Below are 24,573 nucleotides of genomic sequence, written 5' to 3' on the forward strand. Positions count from 1 at the left end.
ATCTCTATTTTAGGAGGTAACGAATGTGACAACTAAAACAATGCAAAGACGAAGTGCATATAAAAAGTACTTTAAAGTTCAGTTTGCCCCAAAAAAAAGGAAATTCAGTCATAGTTTACTCATTCTCTACTTGATCCAAACATGTTTGAGTTTTTTTTCTTCTGTTGAACAAAAAGAAAGATATCACAAAAAACTATGAGGAAAAAAAACAACAGCTATTGACTTGCATATTTTAAGTTGTCAATGGCTGCTTTTCTCTCTTCAGAATATCTTGTTTTTTTGTTCAAAGTTCAAGAAATGAGTAGAAGTTTAGAACTACTCGAGTGTGACTAAATGGTGAAGGAGATTTTCATTTTTTAATGAACTATCCCTTTAACTGAATAATCACCTTTAAATTGATTTATATGCTCTAAGCAAATATAACTTATATAATGAAAAGGCAAGGATGACTCATGGCAAATGCCTTGTTCGTGATGGGAAGGGGAAAAAAGGAAATGTTGCATATTTCAGTGCAGGACACAGGAGTTTTTGCTCATTTGACATACATAGCTCTATTCTTAGCAGCAAAGTGCATCAGTTGGTTTAAATAATTCAGAGCCTTTAACCCAAGTCAAAAAGGGACCATTCCAGTAAAAATGTATTGTTTTTTTCTGTTTTGGAAGACATGGACCTTTAGAAATTTATTGATTTTGGTTTTCTTTTTTGGACAAAAAGCTGAACTGAACATTTTGTGCTGAATTTTCTTTTTTTTTGATGTATAATGGACAATATTTAAAAAAATGATATTATCTTGGGTGTGACTATACATTTGATCTCTGATTTAGAAAGGTGTTTTTTGGTATTTCTTTTTTTTTTTTTTTGGTGGTGGGGGCTGGTAAAGGTATAGTTTACCCAAAAATTTATATTCTGTCATCATTTACTCACCCTTTACTTGTTTCCAACCTTTAAAGCTGCTTTTGGGCATGACCCGTTCACACCTAAAGAGATGTGCTTAAGGTATTATATGCAGCATCCTTGATTTATTCTCTTAGGTAAGGCAGGATGTTTTCTTAATGTTCATACTTGGAGGTAAAATGTGCTTAAAGCATTATAAAGCTTGAAGCATTATAATCGGTACTTTGGATCAGCCGAGCACCATGACAAGAAATCGGTACTCGGTATGCAAAAATCCTGAAAGGAGCATCCCTATCTTTGACGCGACTCCGCTGTCAGAGCAGCAATACTCCCCCTGGCTGCACAAGACTGATCTTGGTAAGTCAGTAAATACATCCTTAGGAAAAAGAAGTATACTTAAGTAAAGGTCAAGTATAAAATTGTACTTTATTTAGTAAGCATACTAATATGTACTACTAGTGTACTTGAAATGTTCTTCCAGAAGCCCATTAGGATACACCGCAGTGACAAAAGCTGCACACTTTGTGGATAAAAAAAGATGTAAAAAATAATAATTTTTTTAGCTTGTACAGTTCAAATAATTGTTCACGTTTTTACTGCTGTCATTAAAAGAAACAAATTAACACCATGACTCAGTGTCAGTCTGAACAGCTGCGCTGTGCCACCAAATTCCCCCCCACCCAAATAAAATCTGTAAATCTAGGGGAAACATTAAAGTCAATGGCTGTTTTTTTTTTCAATCATCATTCAGTATATTTGTGTTAAACAGAAAGAAAGAAACTCAAACAGGTTTGGAACAAACAAGTAATGATGACAATTTTCATTTTTTGTGAACTATCTCTTTAAGACAGTGAGTTTATGCCATCGACTATCAGTTTTATTGTAATATATATATATAATGAAACTATATAATTTTTTAATAAACTATAATATTTTGTCACGATACAGCTGCACATATTGTTTAATTATCATCTTGACAATAAAGATATATCTTTTTTTTTAATCAGTGTATGGAACAGCAGAACTGTAAGATCAAAGACTATAGAATACACAAGATATGTCACTCGTTTACTTTTGAATGGGGAAAAGTGTAACAGTCAACATGGCGAATGAAGCCCTGCCTTTTAGTACTGGAGCCAATCAGCGATTGCTATATGGCGAATAAGGCCTGCCTTCCAGTAAAGAACCCCCCAATCAGTGATCGCTATAGAATGACAATTCTCCAGGGGAGGGGCTTGGACCAGACATGAGTTTCTGCAGCTTTTCTGTGGTATAAATATTTAGATATAAAACTAAAGAGACAGTTGTTGTTTAATTATATTCGTTATTCGTAATATGGAATTTAATCGTAAGCTTGGCAAGCAGTTTTTTAGAATTTGACATTTCCCCATTCAAACAGAATGCGTAGGTGTTTCAAAGATGGCCGCTGAGTGAAATGACTTGCCTTAAAGAGAGTTTGATAAGATGCAGTTTTCTCATTAAAGAGCGTTTGGCTTTGAGAACACTACAGCTCTTCCTGAACACCTGTGGTAGTGAAGCGGATTGTTTTGTGTAAGTGGGAAATGTGGATTTATTGTGATGAATGTGCAAAGTGGGCTCATATTGACAGCTCCTGACATAATGAAGATTTATGGATGAAATTCAAATTTTCAGCCCTGTGCAGTGATCAATTGGTTAATTAAACAGAAAAATACACAACATCAAATATGTCTGATCATTTCTAAAAACGAATGAAAGAAAAGAGGACACCTATTTATTCATTCAAAATCTTTCTTTTTTAACTTTATTACAGTTGTGCTCGATCAGTATTCAGTTACTTTTTGTTTTTACACACAAAGAGGGTTTTCATTCATTTTTAATGATTTTCAGCCATGATCCAATTTCCTAGGACAATGAGGCAAATGTATGTTGTCTGCGAATAAGAAAAATCTTGGTAGAAGCTTCTAGATAACAGCTTAAAGGCTTGAAAATTTTAAATATTAAATATATAGCTCAATAAATTCAATACATGTATAAACTTGTGCTCAGTTGTACAGAAATACAAGTAAACGCATAAACAAAATTCCCAAAATCAGATATAATAAAGTTCAGTTTCTTAATGTTGGCTTGCATTAACTAACAATGGTCTCCATTACAACAATACTAACAAAATTTATGAAGAATTTGAGCCGAAGACACTCATTCATTCATTCATTCATTTATTTTCTTGTCGGCTTAGTCCCTTTATTAATACGGGATCGCCACAGCGGAATGAACCGCCAACTTATCCAGCAAGTTTTTACGCAGCAGATTCTCTTCCAGCCGCAACCCTTCTCTGGGAAACATCCACACACACATTCACACACACACACTCATACACTACAGACACTTTAGCCTACCCAATTCACCTGTACCACATGTCTTTGGACTGTGGGGGAAACCGGAGCACCCGGAGGAAACCCACGCGAAGGCAGGGAGAACATGCAAACTCCACACAGAAACGCCAACTGAGCCGAGGTTCGAACCAGCGACCTTCTTGCTGTGAGGCGCCACTGCCTCGCCCAGCCGAAGACACTGTTATGTTAATTTATTTTGTGAAACCAGTCACTGAAAAAAAATGTTGGGTTAACCATTTTACCCAATAAAAGGGTTCAAAATATTGGGTCGCTATGTTGGGTCAAGCTGTGGTCACACCGCATGTTTCTCCCCATAGACTTCCATTCATACGCATATTAAATAAAAAAATGTACAAAGAGCAAAACTCGAAAGAAACAAAAAAAATATTTCTTTAATATTTGGATGAATATTAATGTATTACCTTTCTGCTTCTAAAGATCTTCGATCTGTTTTATTCAAACACACCAAAATATATTTGCCATATTCACTGAAAAATGGATACAAATATTCATCTTCAAAATAGGGGGTGCTCATTTATGTTGAGCCCTTTACATTCCCTTTCTACCCCTAAAATATACTTTACACAAACTTTATTATGGTGTTAAATCTAAATGAATAATTCAGCATTTTATTTCTCTTGTTGTCCCAGACGGACATGTATGTAAAGTCCATAGACATGTAGTTCAGCATCTGCTTTGTTTTCATCAGAGTTTCTTCATTTTTGCATCACGCAGCACTCAGAAGCCTTCCTCTTGTTTCCTTAATACCCTAAAGCTCTCTCGCTCGCTCTGTTTTGTCTGAAGCAACCTTGTGCCTTATGATTTATGTATGGATAAAAAAAATTAGCATTTGAAAGGAGATATTAATAAATTGCATTTCTTTGATTTGTGGAGGAATTTGAAGGGCGGAGGATAAAGATGTTGCCCATTCTCAAGGCATTAGAGAGGCAAAGAAAGGAATGGATTTGGGAATGACGTTTGGCAATGATGTGTGTGTGTTTGTATGTGGGTTTGGCAAAATGCTCCAATACATAACTGAATATACATGGCTCTGACTGCTCAATCATTTATTTATAAGCATTGTTAGCATCACCATCTTTGTTGTTTTGGAGGTGAATGGTAATGAGTAAGGCAAGATGTACGCAATAATAATAATAATAATTATATATATATATATATATATATATATATATATATATATATATATATATATATATATATATATATATATATATATATATATTAAGGGTGGAGCCGAACCCGAATACGGTATTCGGAAAGGCACGAATAGCGTGTTTTTACGAATACTTGATTCGAACAAATACTTGAAAAATTATTTGTATTCGGGAGCAAGAAAAACACTATATCAAAAAGCAGCGTTTCCTCGTGAGACCACAGTGCATGCCCGCGTGAGTGAGTGAGTGAGTGAGTGAGAGAGAGAGAGAGAGAGAGAGAGAGAGAGAGAGAGAGAGAGACACACACGCTCAGTGCAAATCGCGCCAAAGCCCGAAACTGAAAGCAAGACGTGACTTTTAAGGGGTTGTTTCATATGGATTTATTAATCAATCTTACTGTTCTGTGATCGCAAACTGCCGTAGTTTATTAAAGACGCAAACCTCTCACTGCACGTCAGCTGCGCGCCTTCAGCAGACCTCCTCATTCCTGCAGCACGAGAGCTTTATGATTGTTTATGCGCGCCTAAAGTGGCGGATCTGTCCGGTAAAATATCTGACTGCGTGTCACCGCATCCCTAAGGACTGTTTGGCAAAATATTTGACTGCATGTCACTGCATAACAAACGACTGAAAGGATATAACTAGAGAACTCTCCACTGTGCTAATGGGTGAAAGCGTATGGCAAGCCGTTTTAGCATTTAAACCTTGTTCAGACTATCCATAAATATATTTAGAGATATCTCTAATTATATTTTGACTTGTCATAATTATAATTCGACTAGTCAGATTGGAAATATCTGCAAATATATTATGACTGACTAGTCATATTCCTCCATTGACTTCCACTGAAAAATATTTGTAGATATCTCTAAATAAACAAACAAACAAACTTTGTGTCTGTTTTGTGGCAGGCAGATGATAATATCAGGCCTGTATCTTTTAGTATTATATAGAATACTTTTGTTCTGCCAGATCTCCCAGGCAGGGTTTTATTTAGATTTATTTAGTTAATATTAGTTTTTGGAATTCTGTGCATTGGAAAAAAGTTCTTTCAGAAGAAGAACAGTTTTTTGAAGTATTATTTGTTTTTATTCTGTCTATTCAGTATCCTTCAACAAGAACGGTGGTGGTGGGGTTCATAATATTCACAATGGTATTTTATTAGTTGTTGTTTTAACCATGGATGAGATAATGGCTTCTATGTTATTTTCTTTTCAATGACATTTCTTGTCACATGTTCAAAAACAACAGCCAATAGTGCATATCTATAATTTATATAATGGGTATAATTAAACAATACTTTCACTATAACGTAAATTAGAAGTGTAATAGAAAAAATATATATATTTGCGCCATTTTGAATTTTACTCGAATACAAATACAAATACAAATACTTTTCCCCCCTCAACAAATACAAATACAAATACCGGCTGCTCCGCACATCCCTAATATATATATATATATATATATATATATATATATATATATATATATATATATATATATATATATATTTTTTTTTTTTTTTTATATTTATATATATATATATATATTTCTATATACAAATCTGCAATAGTCAAATCAAGGGACACAATGTCGAGTTGGGATTATACTTGACCAATACAACAGTTCTGAGTCATTGCAAATGCAAACTGATCTTTATTTGTATGTTCTATTGGATTTAAGTCAGGTGATTGGCTGGGCCATTCTACAGCTTTGTTTTCTTTCTCTGAACGCATTTGAGAGTTTCCTTGGCTGCGATTTGGGTCATTGTCTCTGAAATGTCCACTCTGGTTTCATGTTCATCATCCTGCTAATGTAGATGTTGGAGTGAATCAGCTGATATTAATTTAAACTGGCAAGGGGCAGAGGATTGCTGAAGAACTACTGAGATTTCAGCTGCTGTCTGGGCTTTCACTGCCTTTCTACATCTTCCTTTCTTCGTGTGTTCAATACCTTTTTTCTGTTTCATTTCAATTTTATTATTCATGTTTTCTTTTTCAAACTTATTAGATTTGTCTTCATTTCATATATGGGTTTATTTGGTTGTTTTCAACATCTGGTGAAAAAAAAAAAAAAAAAATATATATATATATATATATATATATATATATATATATATATATATAATTAAATTATTTTTATTTACATAATGAAGACTATATGCAGTGTTATTTTACATTTCTATTATTCAGTTGGTGTCTGAATACTCTGAGACTCCCCACAAAACCATAATGAACTGTTTATTTCACTTTTGTATCTTTGCTCTATTGTATATACAGTTGAAGTCAGGGCAATTTTAAGGCTTTACTAGGTTATTATGGTTTGTTCTGAAGACTTTTGATTTAAAAAGGGGGCTAATAATATTGGCCTTAATGTAAAAAAATAAAGAATAAAAAATGCTTTTATTCTAGCCGAAATAAAACAAAAAAGTCTTTCTCCAGAGGAAAAATTATTATCAGAAAATACTGTGAAAATATTATTGCTCTGTTAAACATTATTTGGGGAAATGTTTTAAAAAATAAACAAATATTCAGAGGAGGACTAATAATTTTGATTGTATTTGTGCTTGTGATTTGTTTGTTATATTTTATGCAGATGCACTCCTCAATAAAATCATCCTAATCAATCTAAAACTATACATTTTTTTTTCAAAAAGAGCTGTTGAAGTAATCTGGTAAAATTGCATTGTAGATACACTATACACATTGTGTGTGTAATTAGACATTTTGTACTGTTCGTAACTGTACTTTTGCACTTGTGGGTCAGTTTGGGATAATGATCTGTTCACACTCCAAATCTGATTTTGGCAACATTTATAACAGCAGTGTGAACAGCCGTGCAGAAAAATCAGATCTGAGAAAAAAATCTAATTTGAGCACTACGCCTTGCAGTGTGAACGTAGCCTTTTTTCAGCAATATTGTTTAGCCCTAGTTCTAGTTTCTGCAGTATGAACATGCAGAAACTTCAGTCAATAGTTCTAGGAAGTATAGTTCCAGCATCTTGATTGGGACCCTACATAGAAGCAATCTAGCATGCACATTTGCAGGTACATTGGAAGGAAACGATGTTTTTTTCTCCACTGACATGCTTTAGTGCCTCAGCCACATTAGTTTTCCTGGAGTTAGCATCACTCAAAGGAGAGATCTATCTCTCTTTTTTTCTCTCTGCTCTACACAGATTTGCTGACACGGGCTGTTGTCATGCATGACTGGCCGCCGCTCTCAGGTTTTGGGTGGTCCCGTGTTAAGTGTTGTGCCCACTCGGCCATCAAGCCATAAATACTGTACTTTTTCATCACGCCGTCATGGTCCTGCCTCGACTTATTTGTGTGCAGATTATTCCATTTATTTTAAGACCCCCCGTCACACGTCCCATACACGTACGCACACTCATGTTTCTCAGCATGCCCACTGCCCTCTTTTTGTGTAGACGGCGAAGACTCGTGGGGCTTGTGTTTAGGTTCACAGCATGAAAATTTGATGGCGTTTCATAACTAATGGTTCTGCAGTATTTTGAAGAAGTGATGTGGATGAACCAACTAGTTTAACTGGCTTTGAATAGATTTTGATTGTTTATTTTATATGTACATCTCTTATTTCTGTCCTTATTAATTAAATGTCCTTAATGAATTTTCATCAGCTTAGTCCCTTATTTATCAGGGATCGCCACAGAGGAACAAACCGCCAACTATTTCTGCATATGTTATACACAGTGGATGCCCTTCCAGGTGCATTCTAGTACCGAGAAACACCCATACACACTCACATTCTCACACACACGCATACACTACATCCGGAGCACCCACATCAACACAGGGAGAACATGCAGACTCCACACAGAAATGCCAACTGGCCCAGCCGGAACCCAAACCAGCGACCTTCTTACAGGCAACAGTGCTAGTGCTTTGCATTGTAAATATTAAATAAAAGTTTAAAAGGTATTATTTTCATGCCATATATTAAGTTTTTGGCTGCACGGTGGCGCAGTGGGTAGCACGTTTGCCTCACAGCAAGAAGGTCGCTGGCTCAAGCCTCAGCTGGGTCACTTGCCGCATCTATGTGAAGTTTGCATGGTCTCCCAGTGTTCGCGTGGGTTCTCAGGGTGCCCAAATGTCCAGAGACATGTAGGTGAATTGGGTAGTCTAAATTGTCCGTAGTGTATGAGTGTGTTTGGATGTTTCCTAGTGTTGGGTTGCAGCTGGAAGGGCATCTGCTGTGTAAAACATATGCTGGATAAGTTGGCGGTTCATTCCACTGTGGCGACCCTGGATTAATAAAGGGACTAAGCTGACAAAAAAAATGAATAAATGAATGTTAAGTTTTTAATCACTCCCAAAATTCATTTCACAATCATTTTACCTAAATACGCAGATTTTTTTTACCCAGATTCTGTTTGGCCCTAGTTATGAGTAAGGCCATACAGTATTGTAACTAAAAACCTAATTTATGAAATAAAAAATAAGTTTTTAACTTTTATTTAATGTTTATAATTCAAATTTAATTAGATCCACTTATTTGGTAAACAAAGCAAGTCTCTTATATAATATCTTTACGTAAAGACAGAAAATATGACTTTACAACTGTACTGTAAATAAATCATATCAGCATTTTCATTTTAGTCAATAATATTACTGAAATTAATTTAAAAACTGAATAAATAGGCGACATGGTGGCTCAGTGGTTAGCACTGTCGCCACACAGCAAGAAGGTCGCTGGTTTGAGTCCTGGCTGGGTCAATTGCCATTTCTGTGTGGAGATTGCATGTTCTCCTCTTATTCACGTGGGTTTCCACCGGGTTCTCTGGTTTCCCCTACAGTCCAAAGACATGTGCTATAGGTGAATTAAATAAAGTAAATTGGCTGTAGTGTATGCGTGTGAATAAGTGTGTATGGATGTTTCCCAGTACTAGGCTGCAGCTGGAAGGGCATCCGCTGTGTAAAACATATACTGGATAAGTTGGCGGTTCATTCCGCTGTGGTAACCCCTGATGAATAAAGGGACTAACCCGAAGGAAATGAACTACTAAATAAATATAAATTTACACAAGTAAATCAATAGACTCAATGATGGGTTAAAATCGGCAGAAATCTGCAGATTCCATGAGCCTACTCATCACTAACCTCAAATAACAAGCATTTTCTTTAAAGATGCAGTATGTAAGTTTGAAATCAAGTGGTTGAACTAGGTATTGCACTCCTGGATCAAACACACCCAAGGAGAACAGGATGAACTATGATCACCTCAGGCACACCTCATGTGCTTTATTCAGTGTTAAATGGTAATAATGTCAGTTTGAATTGCATTTTACATTACCTCAGATCTGGAAGATAAAATAAACCTGGTGAAATTAAACTTTAGAACTGCGACTCAAATATCAGTCAATCAGCATGTACATATAATAATGTTAGAGGTTTAATGCGTATGCATTCGATTATAAATCTTACTATTTCAAGAGTGAGTGCATATTCTGCGCTTCTGAATGTCTGTATTTAAATTTCTGTTATGATTCGTCTGGTGCAAACATTCAAAATGCTTTTCACTGCAAATCCCGTCATGTAGCCTGTTGTTTGGACACAGTTACAATCTAACCTGCTCACCTAATGTTTACGTTGATAATATTTATATTATTTGCTATATGCCAAACTCTGAATCTGTGTCTCATTTCGGAGTTTGCTACTTTCCACCGGAGGTCACATTTCAGTCGCAGACACATGCTTTGAGAGCCTTCGTGACTGAATGAATCAAATACTCAGTTTTCCAGCAAGGCAACTCAGGCTGCTGAAATATAATTGGCTAAACTGTCATTGGGTGGGTTAAAAGAACCAAATCAAAGACAGACGTTCCAGCACGGAAAGCACATTTTTAAAGCCGAATATCTGACTTCAGCATTGTTTTTCAGATAAACAAGAATATTCACTTTCCCAGTGGTGGGTTGCAGCTGGAAGGGCATCCGCTGGATAAAAACTTGCTGGATAAGTTGGCGGTTCATTCCGCTGTAGTGACCCCGGATTAATAAAGGGAATAAGCTGACAAGAAAATGAATAAATGAAGACTGTTTACTTAGCATGTTTCGTAATTATCTACAAACATATTTTAGTATTTTTATGCTTTAGAAGAGTCAAAATCTTACACACAGCACCTTTAAATACGTGTATGTTGTTAACATCAACCTCAAAGTCATGGGTTTGATCCTTTGGGAATGCTCGAGCTGATTAAATTTATATCTTGATTTAAATTTAATTTATTTTCGATTAAAGTATCTACCAAATGCACAAAAAATGCTGTTGTTTTTCAATAGCTTAGTAAAACATGTCGTCTTTGTGTCTTTCTTGATGGATTTTCACATTCAGTACATTCCTCACTATTGAATCAGCAAAACCTGATCTTCTTGCTTGGTGCCTACACACTGTTGTTCATCTTCTGAAAGTTCCCCGTGTTGCATTATAGAGGCATGTTCTGAGTTCCCAGTCATGCTCTCTGTGTTTGTTTCCATGCTTTCAGACTCTGTTGTTTCATGTTGGATCTTTTGTGATTCTCTTTGCCTCCGTCATCTTCATGTTTCTAAGCCCCCGTGAGCCAAAAGGCACATGCAAGACTGTGGATGCTGTCAGGCAGCAGTCGTGACTGAGCCGTTACTTCTGTCTTGCTCCTGACAGAGGAGATATTACAATGAAGAAAGTTCTGCAATAGCTGTATATTTATATCCTGCTTTTACAGTGATCATTAGCTATGGATCTGTTCACCTTTTTTATGCCCACTTTGAAGTAATGCATAAAAAAAATGCTTAATAGGAACAACAATATGGACAAACATTTTTAAAATGCGCATAAATATTTTGAATTAAACTTTCTATCTCATAAGGTAAAAAATCTGCATAAAGTACTATAGAAACTCACACAAAAATCATACTGTCTTACGCCCCATTCACACTGAGCTTCAGCTGCAACGCTTGACAGGGCGTGTCTGAAGTTGGGGCTGACACAATCATCATAGCAGTCAACAAAATTGATCAGCAAACGGCTACTGTCTGAGCTGGTGCATTTGCATACAGCGATCTGATTGGCTGATGCTTCCGTCTGCGCCTGAAAAGTTGAGCAAGTCCCAACTTCTGCAGTGAGCAACGCTTCTGAAGCGGCACCAATGGATCCACAATGCAATTCGGCAATGCTTGATGTCACCCATTCAAAGTGAATGGGAAGCGTTGAAGCTGACGCCCCGTGTGAATAGGGCATTTTTTTTGTTGTTAAATCAAATTAACTTTTTTAGTCATCTCAACTTGCATCAATCAAACTGACTAAAAATATTAAGTTAAGCCTTGTATAACTTAAATAATAAAAAAAATCTGATTAACTCATAAAAATAAGTTAAAGCAACATAAAAATATTTGTTGTCTTGGCCTTTTGTCATTAGTTTTTATTGTATAACATCCAGCATACCAATCAAAATGTCATCAAAGTTCCTTTAAGACCAGGGCCGGCGCGTCCATAGAGGCGACCTAGGCGGCCGCATAGGGTGGCAGAATAGAGAGGGCGGCGTCCCAGACACTACCTTCACCTCTCGCGCCCTCAGTTATATCCGCGTCTAGGGCGGCGTCCGCGACACTACCCTCACCACCCGCGCCCTTAGTTGTATCCGCGTCTAGGGCGGCAGAATAGAGAGGGCGGCGTCCGCCACACTACCCTCATAACTGCGCCCTCGGTTATATACACGTCTAGGGCAGCATCCGCGACACTACCATCACCACCCGCGCCCTTAGTTATATCCACGTCTAGGGCGGCAGAATAGAGAGGGTGGTGTCCGCGACAGCTCCCTCGCCCCCATCTCTTTAGGGTTGTGGGCGGCGTGACTGTCCTTTGCCTAGAGCGGCAGTTCAGCTTGCTCCGGCCCTGTGTAAGACAAGTCATTTCACTCTGCGTTCATCTTTGAAACACCTCTCGTGCAATATGTTTGGGAATTCTGTCTGAATGGGGAAACATCACATTCTCTAAAACTGTTTGCCAAGCTTACAATTACATTTATTTGGATTCACCAACAAAATGAAACAACAATTCTTATAAGTTTCATTTCTAAATGGTCGAATCAAACAAAATAGACATTTTTCAGGTTGCCCATGTGCAATTAACAGGATCGAGATCACAACACCGACCTCAGTCGTTCTACACATTATCACCCTCTGGATAATGATTGTCTGATCGCGCTGCTCTTCTAAAGTAACTCACAACTTGGTCTTAATGGTGAATCTCCTCCAGAAATGACAACGACTCTTTGTTTACAAGTTTATGGGCATTTGAGTAGTTGCTGTCATGTGATGTGTGTTTGACAGGACGGACTGTACCTCACGTTCATTTCATATAAATTACAAATCCAGAAAACTTTTGTTTTTAAGTGTAGTTGGTTCATTTAAAAGATATTTATTAGATATTTTAAGCTTTATGTGGATATATTTCTTATGTCTGTGAAGCAAGTATTTTGCTTAGATTCCAGTGTATTTGTTGACCACAAAAACTGTCATAAAAGCACACGTCTGGTCCGAGCTTCTGCCCTGGAGAAACATCAGTCTATAGCAATTGATGATTGTCTCCTGTACTAGTAGGCAGAGCTTCATTCGCCATATTGCCCGTTACACTTTTCCTCATTCAAAACTATACAAGTGATTTCTTGCGTATTCTAGTCTTTGACGTCATGTGATTTTTGTTTCAACAGATCAAATGATTACCAAAATTGGGTCGGCATTAATGGACAAATCAGCAAACAGACCACATTGCGGAATTACATTTGAAATGTAATTTTGGCCATTCTAAAATGCATCAGCCAACGTTTGTCATCAAAGTAGTTTTGGCATTATTTCCTCCAAAAAAGTCTTGACAGTCTGCTCTCCCAAAGGCCCTCCAAAAGCCACTTCGCACTAATTGTGTTTTGTTTTTGTCCAATGAGATGCAAGTAATTTATTATACAAGTAAAAAAAGCCCACAGTGGCCTCTCCTACTGACACAATTTCATTTCTCTTTTTGATAGTTGGTGCCAGTTTATCAGGAATGATTTTGTTCTCTTTGACTTATAAGATGGGAATTCGGCTTTATTCACAAATGTTTTCTGTAATCCAGTTTTGCACATAAGTTTAATTTGCATCTTTGGATGGGAACATAGTTTTAGTAAGAACTATACTAACAGTAGAAGCCGGTGATTGAAGTTTGAGATGTAAAAAAAGTTTGTGAACCAAATTAAAAGATTTATGAAGTCTACTTTGTTGATTTTTATTGGCAAGTTGTATCCAGCCAGTTTTTCATCTTCTTCTTCGGATGCCTGGATGCCGAAAAGTAAAAAAACTCATAATCAGTAATAGACCTTCTTTCTATCAGTGTTGTAGTTCCCCGTGGGCACAAATGTGGCATTGACGGGTTGACTTATTGGATCTTGTTGTTGAGGAAGTTGTTCTACCCTGGGCTTCGATGGTCAGACAGCGATGAATTCTCTGGAAGACCAGGGTGTGGATAAAGTTGTGCTTGCTAAATGGTGAAATATCATTCAAGTTGTTCAAAGCTCATGTGATTGTAACCGATTTAACTCTTTACAGCGAGTGCTTTGCTTTGGTTTTAACTTTTGCAGTAATCATGTATTGACTTTAATTGACTTAATTCTTTTCCTCAAAGGAAAATAAAGTTACAAACAAAGGTATGTTAAGTGACAAGACTTTTGTCTTAGGTAAAATAAGCATAATCTAGAGGCCTTTGCCTTTCAGTTAAGTCACTTCCGATATCAAATGATCAACTAGAAGTCAAGTTATGTTTTTTTGTTGTTCCTAAAACAAGACTTTTGTCAGGCTATCGTACATAAAATCATTGAGCCTGCTGCAGCCATGGTGTAACAACAAAGTTCAGTTCTGTTCAAGTGTAGATTTTAGCTATATTAGAATAAAAATTCACAACTTTTCATTTTCTGTCAGTTTTAGTATGCGATGTAGCAAGAGAAGTGTCAAGCTTTAAATAGGAAAATCATTGATCATCTTTTACATTTTTTTGCAAGATGCTAATGGTCTTATATGATTCAATGCTTTATGCTAAGTTAAGCTAAAAGTGCTCCTGGTAGACCCAGAGATCGATCAGCGGAGTGAATTTAAAAATGGAAAAACACAATTGTTTAACTGTAAAATTAGCCTTTTTCCAAAAAAGTTTTCATTTAAGAGTGAGCTTATTGGAACCTAATTTTAACCTACAGATCAACTTCTGTCAGTTTCATGATTGAACTAGACATCTATAGTTTTTATTTAAAATTTCAAGAAATCTTTAACATACCCTATGAACCCAGTTTGAACTCCTCTGTTCTGGGATGTTTTGTAAATGTAATGCACTAGTTGCTCAGCTCACAGTTCACAGAACAGCTCTTTGCCTCACTAACACTTTCCATTTGCTCTCTCACAAGCACACATCTATTTTTTTTTCTTTTCTGGAGGTCCTTGTAGTCTCTATCTTGTGAAGGCAGCAGTAATTTCCTGCATCTGAACCTGTTAAGGGTTCTCAGCCCGTGGAACCAAACCACTGAAGCTGTGAGTTTTATCATGGCCGCCACATTGCTGTCTAATGAAATGATGGATGAAGCCTAGTTTCTCCCTTTCCCTCTCTCTCTCGCAAAGAGCAAAGCAGAAGCATGGCGGTCCCAGCAGAGAGAACCCACATATTAAACTGGTACAGGGGCCAACGGATCAGCTGTCAGGCTGAGAGATATACAACACCCAGGATCCATGCGTTCATACAGAGAGCAGGGCGGCGTCAGGGGAGCGAGCCTTCAGATCGAAGCCAGTCACTCAGTGCACATGACCTGAGGTTTTTCTTACTGCAGATTTACAAGCCCATAGACAAAGATCTCCTCCTCAAGTTCACATTTTCCCTGTAGACTCTGTTTTGTGCATTCTATATTAAAGGGCTGGTTGCTTTGCTGCAATGTTCCAGAATTTGAAATATTTGCGCTTTTACTTTCTTTCCTTCATCTATGGTAAGCTGCGTTGGCACAAGCTACACTGCAGAAGATAAATAAATATTAATTGAATTAAGTTTGTTCCTGCCAATTATTTCAGATCTATAATCACAATGTAATTTCTCATCAGCATCATAATTTTGTACTGTTTTGACCCTCCTGATCAGGGCACACAGTTTGAATCTGTGTGTGTCAGATTCACCAGCTAGTGTGCCTACAAGTCACACTTGAGGGCACTACACACATCAATTCTGTCACTCACCTGGACTACATGTCCCATAATGTTTTGCACCTTTACAGCTGATACACTGCACTGGACTAATTCATTGATTATCAGTGCATTCTGTCATGGAAAATTTTGTATCTTTGTAAAAAGTGGTATAGAAATAAAGAATAGTTGAATTTAAATAAATTGACTAAGGGGTAGCACGGTGGCTCAGTGGTTAGCAATATCACCACACAGTGACAAGGTTGCTGGTTCCAGTCCCGGCTGGGCCAGTCGGTGTTTCTATGTGGAGTTTGCATGTTCTCCCCATGTTCGCACAGGTGCTTCGGTTTCCCCCACAGTCCAAAGACATGCGTTATAGGTGAATCGTGCAAACAAAATTGGCCCTAGTGAATGAGTGTGCGTGAATGAATGAGTGTATGGGTGTTTCCCAGTACTGGGTTGCGGCTGGAAGGGCATCTGCCACATAAAACATATGCCGGAATAGTTGGCTGTTCATCCTGCTGTGGCGACCCCTGATAAATAAAGGACTAAGCTAAAGGAAAATAAATGAATTTTTACTAAAATCACAATGCAATTTCTTATCAGCATCATCATTTTGTTCTGGTTTGACCCTCTTAATCAGGCCACATGGTTTGAATGTGTGTGTCACAATTACAAGCCGAAGTGCCTACAAGCCACACTAGAAGGCACTATACACATCATTTCTAACACTTACCTGGACTACACTTCCCATAATGTTTTGCACCTATACAGCTGATTCACTGCACTCGACTAATTCATTGATTATCAGTGCATCCTCTCATGGAAAATTCCAAACGACTTTGTAAAAAGTTGTACAGAAATAAAGAATAGTTGAATTTAATTGAATTCACTGAGGGATGGGATGGTGGCTCAGTGTTTTTCACTATCACCGCAGAGTGAGTTTGCTGGTTCGAGTCCAGTTGGTGTTTCTATGTGGAGTTTGTATGTTTTCCCCTTGTTCGCACAGGTGCTACGGTTTCCCCACAGTCCAAAGACATGCATAATAGGTGAACTGGGGAAACAAAATTGGCCGTAGTGCAAGAGTGTGTGTGAATGAATGAGTGTATGAGTGTTTTCCAGTACTGGCTTGCGGCTGGAAGGGCATCCGCTGCATAAAATTTATGGCGGAATAGTTGGCTGTTCAGTCGGCTGCGGCGACCCCTGATAAATAAGGGACTAAGCCGAAGGAAAATTAATGAAATGAATGGATTTTTACTGTTTTTCTAAGGCCAGATATTATCTAGATTTTTACATCTAAAATCACAACGTAATTTCTCATTAGCATCATCATTTTGTATTGGTTTTACACTCATAATTAGGCCACATGGTTTCAATATGCGTGTCACAGTCACCAGCTGGAGTGCCCTCAAGCCACACTAGAGGGCATTACACACATCACCTCTGTCACTCACCTGGACTACACTACCCATAACGTTTTTCACCTCTACAGCATACACTGCACTGGACTAATTCATTGATTATCAGTGCATTCTTTTACGAATACTTTCCCTTTGTTTTACCTTGTTTTTCTCATTGGTATGTTTTTGGTTTGTGGTAATTTTTCTGTCTGCCCCTGTGTCATGAACTGCTTTTTGTGGATTACCCCTTATTCCGCTGTCTGCCCCTTTTTTTGACCCCTGCTTGCTAGACTGCTCTTGTAATAAATGTTGCACATGGAACGTCAATGCTATTGTATGCCCATTCATAAAAATGTGACAGATTGTAGAAGAAAAAGAAAACTGGTGTGACTGGCTTACGAAAGCACAGCTGTGTGTTCACACCAATGTAAACGTTTGCATGTATGTTTGGCAGCCTACATGCTTCATGGGTAGAGGCTGCTGTGATTTAGGTTAAAAATATTAATGCAGAGTACATACAGTATTAAACAGTTGTTCAGAGTGTTGTGGTGCAACAGTACTGTCGGAACAACATCATCTTTTAGTTCTAGTCTTGAAATCTTGCTTCAAATAGTGTCTTGTTTGTAAAGCATAAGTATCAGCAGTAAAATTATGTGGTCTTCTTTAAAAATAACCTGTAAAAACAATCTGTATTTTTTGCCAAACTGGCTTCAATACAAGCTGATTGCTTTTTACCCACATGTAAAATACTACAGTAATTCTTTAGTATGTAGTGTATATATAACTATTTTAAACACTATGTTGTTTTTGAACCACACTATAATAAATTATAAGGGCAGCACGGTGGCTCAGTGGTTAGCACTGTCGCCTCACAGGAAGAAGGTCGCTGGTTTGAGTCCTGGCTGGGTCAGTTGGCATTTCTGTGTGGAGTTTGCATGTTCTCCCCGTGTTCATGTGGGTTTTCTCCCGGTGCTCCGGTTTTCCCCACAGTCCAAAGACATGCACTATAGGTGAATTGAATAAGCTAAATTGGTCGTAGTGTATGAGTGTACTTGGATGCTGGAAGGGCATCCGCTGCTTAAAACATATGCTGGAATAGTTAGCAGTTCATTACACTGTTGTTACCTCTGATTACCACTGAGAAGTCGGAGGAAAATGGATGAATATTATGCTATTTACAACTCTATTAATGAATGCTATAGCATAATGTTGCATTAATTAGTAAACTGATCAACTGTAAAAAAAATGTAGTATACTTTAATTTTTACTATTGTAAACCATGATGTATTGTTGTATAAAATATCATAGAAAAATGTATTGTATTTGGGTAGTTTGTTTATCTTACTATAATTGTTGTATTACCATAGCAACTAGAATTACCATTACATATTAATTACTATACTAAGTACTATAATATTTGTTTCATATGGGTAGACAGAGTTCTAAAACTTAAAGAATTTTTTATGCGCAATATCACACTGTAGCAGTGCTATATGGCTGTATATCGGCACTTAGTGTTCCACCAGTGCTAATATACAGCCATATTGCACTGCTACGAGTGTGATATTGTATTTATACAACAGTTCGATGGCATAATCGTGTGTATGAAAAAAGAAAACCAAACATGGAGATTTTAAAAACTCTTTTGTATGAGGAGCTACTTTCTTCCACCATTCATTCACATCTGTAGTTGGCGTCAGAACAGCAGAAGCCATTGCTACTTCACAAACATCACTTTAGAGCTAGTATTTGAATGATTTTCTAGCTTAATGTCTAAAGTGATGAAAAACAGGTGCTTTTTCTCCCATTTTAAGATTATAAGGCTGAACGGCATGAAATGCCATCAGTCTACAGAGATTTCCCTGTATTTCTGTTGCAATTGGGATATCATAATAATTAACCCAGGAAAAGCCAAAGCAAAGCAAACACTACCAGATTACTATTGTATAAATACAGCACTACAATATACGAAAGAGAGAGATCGACTTAGAAAGTTACTTACCTGTTTTACAATGATTTGATCAGCTGTAGTTTGAGATTACACTGAGTTTTTCTGGTCTAAGGACTTACAGTATGTGGTCTCTGTTGCCATCTTGTGGCGAAACCATCTTTGCTTAGTATGACAGGCTGATGGATGCCGAGGTGCATCACAAATCATAAATATTTAAAAGAGGCACTATAATTAAAAGTAAACTGCATAGTTGTAGTTTAAACAATTACATTCTTGCCTAAAAAAGCTTTAAAAAAACATTATTTTTCCCAACAGCAGTAATATTTGTCAAACTGTAAGGAGTTTATTGATCTGCTTTCACTCTGTGTGCGGAGTAATACAGAAGGATGAAGAGGCTGTGCTAGTGCTGTTATTACAAAATGTTGCACCACAATAAGCCAATCAGATTTGAGAATCAGACAGTACTGTTGCATAAAGTACAATAATGTCAAACAATCAAGGGAAAATTTGATTTCTCGATAGACACATCAAATTATATATTTTTTATTTAAATACTATATAACGCAAAAAGCTTAATAAAATCAGATTCCTCTAGGGTTATATACCTTTACGAGCAGAACCACACAGTTCTCTTGTTCCTGTCAGGACATAGAACGACTGAACAAAGCCTCTGGCTAATGGAAATATGCTCTTTTTGTGTGCAGTGGTAGCTCACAGTGATAAGGTAAGAGGTATGTATATAGGAGTTGTGTTTGTAGAACAGGGCTCCAGGGAGGAGTTACCACCAATCAGATCAGCTCCAGAGAGGATGAGGAAGCAAATTAGTGTCATTCCCATTTACTCGCTTTCTGTTTTTTCTTTTAGCCTTGTTTACGATTAGTATTAACAGTCATCTCTGGTGATTTGACCACATGGGGGTCCGTTAAAGGAATAGCTCACCCAAAAATGAAAATATAATCACTATTTAATCATCCTCAAGTTTCAGGAACCTTTCTGAGTTTCTTAATTCTGATGAACACAAGAAGATATATATTTTTAAAAAGCTTACCATTAAAGGGCACATAGTTTACCCCTTTTTTATGATTTAATATTAATATAATGGTTCTTCTGAGTGTACCAGTTTAGGTTCAGTTCAACACACAGTTCAGATGTTTTTATTATAATGTGTTAAAAAGTGTCATGTTGGGGGAGTTTACACAGGTTGCTGTTTTAGGGGCGTGTTGCTTCAGAGTTTCGGCTTCCTGCCCAACGTAGAAAGGGGGCGGAATCAAGAGCTCCCACGCTCTGTGTTTGCAACAGACAGGCTGACAGACAGAGAGAGAGAGAAGCTAAGCTAAGCTAGGATGAGCATTCAGCCTTACATGTACAACTTGGAACACAGACCAAGCAGAGAGTACAAAATAATTTGTTTCTTTGTATACTCTCGGTGTAAAAGTGCTGAGCTTGTACACCGAGACTAATAACCACACACACTGAATTAACTTTGACTGAGGCACCGGATGTGCCGCGACACGGCACACCAGACACTCAGGGACGCAGCAGTAACATGAAGTGTCCTGAATCGTCGCGCCACGCATTCCAGAACTCCAAACACAAGCCCCCACCAGGGCAAACACAACCAGTAGCGGCGAGCCGCTGACCCGAAGCTCCGTTGCAAGCACCCCGACAGAAACCCACGCCCAGAACTCCGAAATGCACAGCGCCGCACCACGCAAAAGATACAAGCAATAACTCCGATTACAGCGATAATTTGGAGAATACTGATCTTGTGTTGAGCCCAATGAGCTTTTCATCAAAAAAATAGAGCAGGAGCATTCCTTTAGTGATATCGGTTAGACTCACGCTGAAAATGGCGGACGTGCAACAACAAAACTGAGGATATGATCGTGATGCGAGGCTGTCAATCAATATTGGTGGGCGGGGGGACCGCTCTCCTTCGTAAAGTTGCGGTCGGTCTGAAAATCGCTCCAATTGGTCCACCGTTTTTATGCTGTTAAATTGAAAAAAAGGACTGTATGTGTCTTTATCACCCCAATATGACGGTCTATACACTATACTTGCACACGTGTCTGTCCAAACAGCTTGAAAAGTAGACTTTCACCATAGGTGCCCTTTAAGTAAATAATAAAAGTAATCCATTGACTTCCATAATATTTGTTGTAATATTTGTTATAATTGATGGAAGTCAATTGATGAAGTCAATGAAAGTATATGACAATGGTTTCTTAGAAGCATTTAAATATTTTCCATTATAGTATATTGAAATTTAACTCTGCTCATAAAGATGTTAATACAAAGTGTAAAAATTGTTTTCAGTTGTAGGAATGAATATTTTAAAGTTAGCAGGTAAAAAAAGTTTCAAATTTTTGTGGGTTTCAGTTTCAGTCACAAGCATGACAGTCTAAATGTGAATAATCATGAGAATCATGACATGAGGGCCTTTTGACCTCAGATCAGGTCAGAGCAGATCTCAGTGACCTCACCTCGTCTCAAGACCGCGCTCCCTCAGGAACTGAAAACAAGAAGCTCTAATTGCTGCAAGAGCATCTGAATGCAAAGAAAAGCGAGTGACATTGGGAGTTCAGCTTTTGATGGGATTTAATCTGGCTGTGGTTTATTGATAATACGCAGCCCATATTAAAATGGTTTTGGACTCCTCTGGGAGCAGCAGTGAGAGGATTGTGGATGAGAGAGAGCTCAGCGTCAGCATCTGTGGCAGAGATATGGCGACAGTTTGGATCGGATGGCATTCTGGCACGACAGATAACAGTAAATAATAGAGACTGTGTTCTCACTGTAGTTGAGAAACTGTGATCAGAATCCTGGTTGCTGCATTAAAACATCACAAACTACAATGATCTCCCTGAGTATAAAAATTTTCAGTTTACAGCAGAAGTATCTACTGTATCTGTCTGGCTGACTAGCTACTGTACCTATCTATCTAACGATCTTTCTATTTATTTAGCGGTCTCATTTTATCCTATTATATCCATACATCCATTCACGCTTCCTCCCAATACTTTCATTGTTCTTTGTCCTTGCATTCTTAACATTCTGTCCAAATGCCTGCCCATCGATCGCTTTCCATCCATCCAACCATCCAACAATTCATCCATCCATCCATCCATCCATCCATCCTTCCTTCCTTCCATCTATACCACTCGTTTGTCAATCCATTCTTTACATTCTGTCCATATGCCTGCCCATTGATCCACATCCATCCATCCATCCATCCGTCCATTTATTCATCCATCCATATCATTAATTTGTTTATTCATTCTAAAGTTTCTATCCATCCCTCTATTCTTCCATCAATTATCTAACATCCATCCTATTCAATGGACATCCATCTATCTATCCTATTAAATCCATCTTTCCGTCTGTACCTCCCTTCCATTCATTCATCCATCCATCCATACATCCAATTACTTTAATATATTCTGTCCCTTTCATCCATCCTATTCAATGCCTATCCATCTATCCTATTAAATCTGTCCATCCTTTACTCCGTCCATCTGTCTGTTCTATTCATCTGTCCATCCATTTTGCCATCATCAATAAAAACCATTTCATCCAAATTAATCCATCCGTCTATCCATCCATTTGTCCATCCATCATCCTTCCATTCATCCCATTCTTTCCATCATCTAAACATATTATTAATGTCATATATTCTCTCCCTTTCATCCATCCATCCTCTTAAATGCCCATCCATCTATCATATTAAATCTGTCCATCCATTGCTCCATCCATCTGTCTGTTCACCCATCCATCCATCCATCCATCCATCCATCCATATAATTCTTTCCATCATCTAACCATATTATTATTTTTAATATATTCTGTTCTTTCCATCCATTCTTTCCTCTTAAATGCCCATCAATCTATCCTGTGGAATCTGTCAATCCATCCATCCATCCATCCATCCATCCATCCATCCATCCATCCATCTATCCATCCATCCATCCATCTTTTGCCATCATTAATACATATCATTTCATCCATATTAATTCTTCCTTCCTTCCTTCCTTCCTTCCTTCCTTCCTTCCTTCCTTCCTTCCTTCCTTCCTTCCTTCCTTCCTTCCTTCCTTCCTTCCTTCCTTCCTTCCTTCCTTCCTTCCTTCCTTCCTTCCTTCCTTCCTTCCTTCCTTCCTTCCTTCCTTCCTTCCGGCACCTTTTACTTTCAAATTCTAAGTCCAAACTTTTGTCATGCTAATACAAATCCTATTGGCATCATTTGCAGTAGCATTAATACTTATTGTTTAATATTCAAAAAGAAATTCAGGAATAACTCTAAATCCTGTTTAAATGAGTGGTTCTCTGCGATATCATATTTTAAACGTTAGTTAATATGTAAAGTAGCTGTGTGAATGCTGAATGCAATGCGCTTGAAGTTCAACGCATAGGGAATAATTAGCTTAGCAAAGCCTACAGCAAACAACGTTTGGGGACTACAAAAAATACATCTGGGTTTGTGAGATCACAAGGGCTTCCGGTTACAAGCATTCACCATGCACACACACCCTGCGCAGCGAAGGGGTGTGGCCAGAGGCGCTGTGTTATATGCAGAGAAAGCTGAAATGCCGTCCAAACGCTGCTATTTCCACAGAGCTCGTTCTGTTTCTGTATTTTAGCTTCCTAAGGACACGACACAAAGAGAGAAGGGTTTACAGTTTGATTTAATTATATTCCATTGAATTATAAAAAAGATATAGCTCTAGCATTTGACAAAGGACAGCTTACAGAATCTCTGTTCAGTGCTGGATTCGACTAAAACTCCCCTGACCGATGAAGCTTTTTATTTGTTAAAATTGATCAATTACATGTAGTTTCTAGCGTTAATGGTATGTTGTAGTAAGGACGTAAACAAGGATGTAAACAAGGGGAAATGATGTTTGTAGTAACAATTTAACCACAAATTCATATTTATAGTCAATTCATTGTCGCTTTCAGTTTCTTTCCATGCAGCTGCTTTCTGTGCATTCTACATCTCAATTAACAAACTCACAAAATATATGAGAACGTTTTATATTACTTACACATGCTTATTCCGAATAGATGTGAAACATTTATCAGATTTTATTTTAGAGAGCATGAGGTTCGACTGTGTGCGCTTTGTTTATCTGTCTGTTTCAGGCAGCTAATGCATGCTAACAGCTGCTCTGACTTACTGTTTACACAGTGCAAAAGTACGTGCTTGTAAGGGTGAGACGTAGAGCCAATTTGCGAATCACAGCACATTATGTTAGCTGACTAATTTGAATGTAAGCTGACCAATCAGAGCCTCTTGAGGGCGGGCCTTTCGGAGAAACCTCTTTAATCTGTTAAAATTCAGGCAAACACATTTTTATGAAGTCCTGAATGGTACACAACCACATGACCTTAAGTCCTTATGGGAGTAACCACAAAATTGTTATTAACTTGTTTAAATGTCTTTTTGATCAGTGCTTTTCTGTCTGGGTTCTTGCAGCTCAAGGCCAATCACTATTGTGCTTGTCTGATCTAGCACAGTCTATAAGTTAGACCAGCCTGAAAGCAATTTGGCTTTTACGATACACAGAAGCTTCAGTATTTGTCACAAGGGCAGAATTCATTG

General features: G+C 37.7%; 2 protein-coding genes across 3 annotated transcripts in view; both read left to right on the forward strand.

The window, feature by feature from the left end:
• lrwd1 (leucine-rich repeats and WD repeat domain containing 1) overlaps positions 1-24,573 on the forward strand; it is a 779,065-nt gene that overhangs the window by 595,312 nt on the left and 159,180 nt on the right. The window lies entirely within an intron of this gene.
• Positions 1-24,573, forward strand: part of lhfpl7 (LHFPL tetraspan subfamily member 7) — a 239,496-nt gene that overhangs the window by 3,215 nt on the left and 211,708 nt on the right. The window lies entirely within an intron of this gene.

This window comes from Danio rerio, chromosome 5 (assembly GCF_049306965.1).
Source record: "Danio rerio strain Tuebingen ecotype United States chromosome 5, GRCz12tu, whole genome shotgun sequence".
Classification (NCBI taxonomy): Eukaryota; Metazoa; Chordata; class Actinopteri; order Cypriniformes; family Danionidae; genus Danio; species Danio rerio.